Raw genomic sequence first — 7,648 nt, forward strand, 5'->3', positions numbered from 1 at the left:
ACAGATATATCTTTTAAGAATTATTTGATTGACGCTTGGTATCTATTTGATCTGGATTTGCCTAAATATATTTGCTGTTGATTGCATCACGGCAATGCTTTTTCAGCTAATCTTCAATTGGCAACTTTTGCAAATAGATTGGTGGCTTGTGAGGCAACAAATGAAAATTAACGACATAGGTAAACAAGAATTACTTAGTGAATTACAGTTTACCTCTTGGTAAACCCAAGATGAGAATTTTTCATCAAGAGGTTGATCTTCTGCAACTCAATTTATAAATTGTGGCCAAATCCCTTTTTTCTCTGTCTCAAACTAGCATTTTCCTTTAAAAAATCCTTCGCCATTTTGAACTCCTTTTGTGAACAATTTTGTGTCAAATTTGACTATTGGTAGATATCCTGGTTAGGACAAATAGCTCTCGATTTTTCGTGATGATGGGAAAGCCTGTCCATTGTTCATTCAAGCATGAATTCCTAGTAAGGAAGAGAAACTGAGCTAAAATAAAAGTCAAGATTCAATTTTTTTCTGGTGCGTGATTTAAAAAAGTAAACATTAGTTTTGGCTAGCCTTTTTTATCTATGATTGTAGGCAGGCTTTCCATAAACAATTGTGAGACTGTTGAAAGATTATCAAGCGAGATAAATTGGTGCTACTTTTGTGACAGGTCCGGTTGGTCTATGTAATGAACAAGGCTTACTTTTGGACTTCAATTCAGATGACCTTTTGCATAATTGGGACAATTTTTTGCCTGCTCTGTAAACCAAGCTAGGCGAGGAGCTTAAGACTTTGCTTATTATTTTGCATTTTGTTTGATCTTGATGTTGTCGTGGAATCATTTTATCAAATGATTGATTTGGGTCTGGCTAACTTGGTTGAGGCAATTCATAGTCCATACCAGAGAACGATCAAATGAAGAAGAGAGCTTTTGCTGAGGTGTCACCAGCAACAGCTGAACGCTAGCTTTTGTGCAACCTTGAATAGGCTCACGGGCCAACTGGAGTGTCCTAAGGAAGTTTTTTTATGCCTGTGAAGATCAAAGGACTTGATATGGTCTCATCAGCACAAAATTGAATGATTGTGAATGTATTATTTTTCAGTTGAATCGACTTTGTGTATGCTCATTAGGTTCTACCTCTATTAAGCAAATACATACGTGCTGATTTCTACATGTTAAACAGATGCAGAGTTTGATGCAATGTGCTCTAATGTTATCATTCCCAAACTCAGTCAGGCTCTGCAGATAGAGGTATGCACTGCTAGTCCTACCATAACTGTGAAAGAGTGACTCATGTACTTATACTTAATTGAATGTGCTGTATGCTTGTTAGTTTCTACCTCTCTGTTAATCGAATATGTACGTGCTGATTTTTCTGCATGTTACCCTGATGCGAAGTTGTTTGATGTGGTCTCGTTCTAATGATATCACTTTCAAACCCAATGAGGCTCTGCAGATGGAGGTATGTACTACCAGTTGTACCATAATAGAGGGACTTGCGTGCTTATACTATGTGAGCTGTGGAATTTCACCAGAAATCCGTGAACTAGGATGCATGATGACAATCTCCTTTTTTCTGTCAGTTCATAATATCTTTTGAATGTTGTGATAAAGGTCTCTGATACGACGAGCTTAAATCTCATGTATGCAGCATTAAATTTGTAAAGTTAAATATAGCCTCCTAGCAAACAATTCCGTATTGCTGATTTCGCTAATTGGATATTGCAAAATAACCAAGTAACAAGTACGCCTTTCTGTTCTGTAGTTTGGGCACTTTGCCTTTTCAGCATCCGTTCTGTTCATAAACACGGACTAGGATCATAGCGCTAATTGCAGACTTCTCTTCTCTTAAGTCCGTTGTTTTCTATTTCTTTGGCTGATAATGAATTCTGTTGATTGCGATCCAACTGCAAATTAATCAGAGACCTCTGGAATGTGTGGCAAAACTTTATGTCCCCAGATTTTGGTGTTGATAGATGAGATTCATTGAAGAGGTCACTCATAGATCGCCAGAATCTGGACCAGGTCAAAATAACCTTGTTTATATTGATGGACTCTCAAGTCTATGCTTACTACTTTCAGCTAATTTTAGGTTCTTCATTCCAAATACATCTAAACTAGATAGAACTAAGGATCCATGCAGCCACGCATTTATCTCTCTTCAAGATGATTGGAGAGTGTGACACATTTTACTCTCAACCACCACTGTAACACATGCATCACCCTTATTTTCTGACCATCTTTAGCAAGTGCCCGGGTGGAAACTAGTCATAAGTCTTCTAAGGTTGAATTTGTTAGTGTTCGTAACTTTTGATGAAATATCATAAACAACCTGAATTTATCATATGTTCTTTTCCTGAATCTATCACGGAGTACATATGTAGCTAATAGAATTATAATTATTTTCAAATCTCATGTGACAACAGCTGATTGGAAAAGCCAATGTGTGAGACCCAAATACATTGTTTACATTTGATGATGTGGTTCAAACTATAAGAGACACACCTTTGGGTCGTCCGAAACTTCTTAATGACTTGCCTCAAAGGACACAACCAAGAGAAGGGAACAAAATCTCACCAAGGAATGAAGAAGGAGAAGGAGAAGGGGAAGGAGAAGAAGAAGATTGCCTCAACTGAGTTGACAACAAAATTGCAGCTACCACTGCTTCCGGGACCTTCTCATGTGGACTCCGGTGCCACCTCCTCTGTGGTATACTGGTATGATGACTAATTCATGAAATATTTGATAAAATGCCAAAGTGCTAATTTCCAAGTCCCCTTCATTTATTGAGTAGTATAAGCTTGCACAAGTTCAATTTCCTTGCTCTCGTATCAGCAGCAGCATCAAAAGTCCGGTCTTCCAATTCCCAAGGAAATGTTCTTTTTTTAATTCTTTGCAGGGGTTTATACCGATGAATTGTTGATACTCCTGCAATAACCGACGACGATCGTGGTGTACATGGTCACATCTAGCTCTCAGCCTGTGTCTTCCAAATTCTTCAGCAATCCAACGGCTTTTCCAGAATTGCCGGTTCTGCACAATCCCTCATCATGGCTTGGCACGTGGTTATATCTACCTCGATTGTCTGGCCAACATTTCATCCATAAGCTCATGGCTTTGGCAATTCTACCTCTCCAACGAGCCCAGTGATCAAAGTGTTAAAGCTCGCAGTTGTGGGTTCAAGTCCAAGTTTGACCATTTTACGCAAAACTGAGGACCCGAGATCGGATCTTTTCAATTGGCAGAGGTAATTCATCAAATGTTGCAGTAGAACTGTTGGGAGTCGTTCCTTTCGAACCCATCTGCTCGATCATGTCAATGGTGATGGGGTAATGCTTCATCTTGGCCCCAACCCCAAGAGTTGGGCGAAACAGGGAGGTACAGTCAAGAGGGTTCACTCGTATCGTCCTCTCCAAGAAGAATAAAGCATCGTCAGCTTCCACCAATCCGCCATTTCTGCATTTGTTCACCACAAAGGCCACGGGTTCAGATTGATCCATTGAATCACTCACTCCAGCAGTGGATGGGCAACTGTGGGAGCGACGTGAAAGAAAATGGTTGGATGCAAAGATGGGATGAGAAGTGAAAGGTTTAGCGAGATCACCAGATTTTCGAACAAGATGGTGAAGAGCAGAAGTGCAGATGGATTGTGTCATTCTCATCAGGTTTGCCAAATTCTCCTTCCGAGTTCCGACAATCCTCAAATTGACGCGATGGTGTATGGAGAGGATGATTGTTAGGCAGTTTAATCACTGAAACTTTAGATGTCTGATAACAACATGGTATTCGGTTCAATCATTGAAAACTAATTGTTTGCCAAACTGAACATTTTAAGAAATATTCTGATCGATTCATTCCCATACTCAGCAGTTGAAGAGAGATCAGTATGCAAAATCATGCTCTCATACAGTTGTGAAAACAACTATGAAATCCACATCTGAAACCAAATCCGAATGGATAGATATCTTACACAACGATGGCAAACACCAGTGGGGTTGAAGTATCACCTGTCGAAATGAACGTTTCTAGTCTTACTACTGTCGGCCGAAAAAATGAGAACTTAATACAAATGTTTCTACTATTGTCATTGTGTGCACAGAACATACTACATTATACCAATTTAAAATTTTGTTTTTGTTCTATTCAACACTTTCTTACGCATTGAATGAGGCAGTCTTCGACGACCAAAAAAAAAGGCAGTCATCCCAGCTTATATGTCGCAAAATGACATCAAGGGGAAATTTTGATGGTTTACATTTGAAGCATGTAACTTCGCAAAAGAACATAATATTTCGGCCCTCTTTTCCCCGATAGCATAGAATTGCTTATTTAGTGAATAAACTCTAAACATGTAAAGATTGCGTTAATTCACCTAGTTGAAGTCAGTAGAGGTGAGTGAGAGATGGCTCGGACACCAACTGATTGCTAAATTAAAAAAAAAAAGAAAAAGAAAGAAAGACTAATGGATTAAGAAAAATTGTAAGCTGTAAGCCTGGACTGCGAAATCCATTATTTGTCTTTGATAATGTGGTTATGCAAAGATCGATTCCATAACACACGCTTAATCCACGTGCGCAAGTTCGTTGTGAATCACAAAACCAATCGCATGAGTAGTGTTGGGAAAAAGAATCATTAATTATGACAATCGAATGAACGAAAATGAAAAGATTCTTTTTCCCAACTTCAAATTGTCCCCATTTTCACAAGGGGTATAGTTTACAATTTGCTTCTCATCTTGAGGATACCAATTGCGCATATAGGGAAAAACAGACGTAGAGGTTTGATCAATAACTTCTTCTTTTATGCTTATCTTATCATTTTGTCATTCAGTTGGAGTAAAACACGCGCCTAATTAGCAATTTCACTCTATGAGAACACAGAAAGACAATAATTTGCAATTTAACTAGACATGAACCCCAACGTCATGCCGAAATAAATGACTAATAGAGGAAACGAATAATTATCAAAAAGGGAATAAGTATTGTAAAAGATTCTTTTATTCATTTGCTCTATAACATAAAGGAGTAATTCATGAAAAAAATATGAGTACTCAAATGTTATTAATGACAATAAAAGGCAAGCCTTTGAGGTGAAGAGACCAAAATCAATTGTCCAACGAAATGTAAATATATATAGTAGATCCAAGTTTTGCAATATGAATAAGACTTCTCTAGTTATCTTAAGTCTTATGCGTCGTCATGGGAAGTGATGCTTTAGCAATACTTTGTTATTACGTATTTGTATAAATGAGACCGTATAGAATTTGTAATACCTGGTAGCTTAATGATTACGCATGAACGTTTTCCTAGTACATCAATTTTTTTTTTCCTTCTAGGTTTTGCCGGATCGGGGAGTGCAGGTAAAGACTAGTTGTGCCATGTAAGAGTCTTATTTAGATCATAAAACAAACCGCAATTAAAGCAAAAACAATCCTTCCCATCATTAAGTGGAAAGTATACGACGATAGGTGCATAATAGACCAAGCTATCTAATTGCCTATAGATCTCATAATAAATTAGCAGATATTTTGATGGAAAATGCATCTAGACCATAGACCAGTAGTGTAGGAACTCAGAGAAAATCTCACAGATTGATGTGGTAGAATAATAGTTGAATTTTTTTATAGATTTACCTGCCGAAACTTACTCACATCTGGAAGATGTATATCGACAACTTTTTCGCTCAACTTATTAATTTTTTTTTCAGAGAGTGCATGCATCTTATAATTTTTTTGGGTATATCCTTGTACTAGAGATTCTGCAAGGGCAAATAGAAGAAGTGCTATGCAGTAGGGTGAAGTTATGAATCCAACCGTCCATCCTCGAGGATGGAATAGAATGGGCCTTGAATGAAGGTACGAATCAATACCTTTTTGTTACTATCCACATCAGACGCAATATCAATTTAGACTTGATTTCTATTGGTCACTTTCTTAAAAAGTCAATAACACGTGTATAGTTTCTACTACATTGAGCATTTCTAGATACGTAGAGATTAGTGAAAATAATGTATGGAGATTATTGGGTCTTGTTTGGTTTAATTAATAAGAAATTAATGAGTGAACTCTCGTTCCTTGAAGTTACATTTCATTATTTTTCTTTCTTTAACTATCGGTTTAACTTTAATGTGGAATTTCATTTTTATTGTTTGAAGATTAATCGTTACCGTGAACTAAGTTAAGCTGCTACCACAAACGCACCACCACCACCCGCCCACCTATTCACCGCATCCTTGCCACCTCAAATGCACACCGTCACCGCGAGGATGCCATTAGCTCAACTACCACACCAACCGCCCACTGCCACCGGCCACCACCAAATCACCCATTGCGCCCATGCTCCTCCGCCACGAGCCGCGCTGCAGCCACCATTGAAGCACCACGACCACTGTTGACACCTAAAATTTTGATTAGGTTTTTAATTAGGCTTAAGTTTCTTTATTTATTTATTTTGCCTCTTTTTCAGATAAATTCAAAAAAAAAAAAAAAAAGCAGCAAGAAAAACAGAAGCCAGCAACCCATTTTTCTCCCTCTCTTCCCCCTCCGCATGGGCCTCTACGGCCCACTTTCCTTCTCCTCCGGCCCAGCCCTTTTCGGTCTTCTTCCTCCTCCATCCGCTCTGCAACACACGCGCAGAGGGCGCGACGCCGGATGAGCGGACGGACGGCGACGCGCGTGAGAAAGGGGGGGCAGCTGGAGGACAGGTGGCGGATGGGACGCCGGTTCGGCCACGGAGGTCCGGTCGGCAAGCCAAAGACCGGCGGCCGAGCCTCTCCGTCGACCGGACCTCCTCGCCTATAAATAGCGGAGCATTTCCTTCGTTGATGGGCACACCGGAGAAGATCGCGAGCTTGGAAACTTCCTCCTGAGAGACTTCGGAGGAGGTTGAAGAGCGAGCGAGAGAGAGGCCTGCGAGCTCCGAGAGATCCCCTGAGAGACTTCGGGGAACTCAAAGAGCAAGCAAGGGCGAAGCGGTCGGGTCGCGAGCTCAACGACCTCCCTCCGAGAGACTTCGGGGAGGCCGGCGGCGAGCGAACCCAGATCTGCGAGGAGCGAGAGCAGAGAAAGGAGAGAGATCGAAGCCGCGAGCATTCAAGCTTCCCCCGAGAGACTTCAGGGGAGGCTCGACGCTCGCGAGCCCAAATCAAAGGGAGGGAGCAGAGTTTGGGCACCCTCCGCCGTAGCCGCCGCCGTCGCCACCATTCGCCGTTCAAGCGGCCGTTCACGGACAGGTAAAGTACCGCCGCACCACGCCCTCCTGCCGCTGCCGCCCTCCGTTCGTGTCACTGCCGTCGCCGCCGCCGCCGCTGGGACGCCCCGTCCCCTCCCTCAGCGCTGCGAATCGGGAACCCTAGGGTTCCCGATTTTCCGGGTCGTGGCCTCGGGTCATCAGATCGGACTCGGGCCATGAACCGGGTAGGGTTTCCGCATTCTGAGGTCGGGCTGAAATCGGGTCAAAGCCGGGTCGGACCCGGGTAGGGTTCCGCTAGGAGCCCGTGTCGTCGGGCCGGGCCGGGCGTCCCTGAACGCCCAGCCACGGCGTCGTTTTTGATTAAAAAAAGAAAAGAAAAGAAAAAGCCGAAAAATCCGAGTCGGGCCCGCGTTGCGGGCCCGTCCGCGATTGGGTCGCCGGCCCGGGTCGGACCCAACCCGCG

At 42.0% G+C, this 7,648-nt stretch overlaps 1 long non-coding RNA gene across 1 annotated transcript; it reads left to right on the forward strand.

Annotated features, from left to right (window-relative positions):
• Nucleotides 1-1,190: 1,190 nt before the first annotated feature.
• Nucleotides 1,191-2,449, forward strand: LOC104432190. The gene is made up of 3 exons (XR_005548089.1): nucleotides 1,191-1,246; nucleotides 1,329-1,457; nucleotides 2,422-2,449. It is a non-coding gene; the product is annotated as an uncharacterized LOC104432190 (long non-coding RNA).
• The last annotated feature ends 5,199 nt before the right edge of the window (nucleotides 2,450-7,648 follow it).

The sequence above is a fragment of the Eucalyptus grandis genome, chromosome 2 (genome assembly GCF_016545825.1).
Source record: "Eucalyptus grandis isolate ANBG69807.140 chromosome 2, ASM1654582v1, whole genome shotgun sequence".
In the NCBI taxonomy this organism is placed as follows: Eukaryota; Viridiplantae; Streptophyta; class Magnoliopsida; order Myrtales; family Myrtaceae; genus Eucalyptus; species Eucalyptus grandis.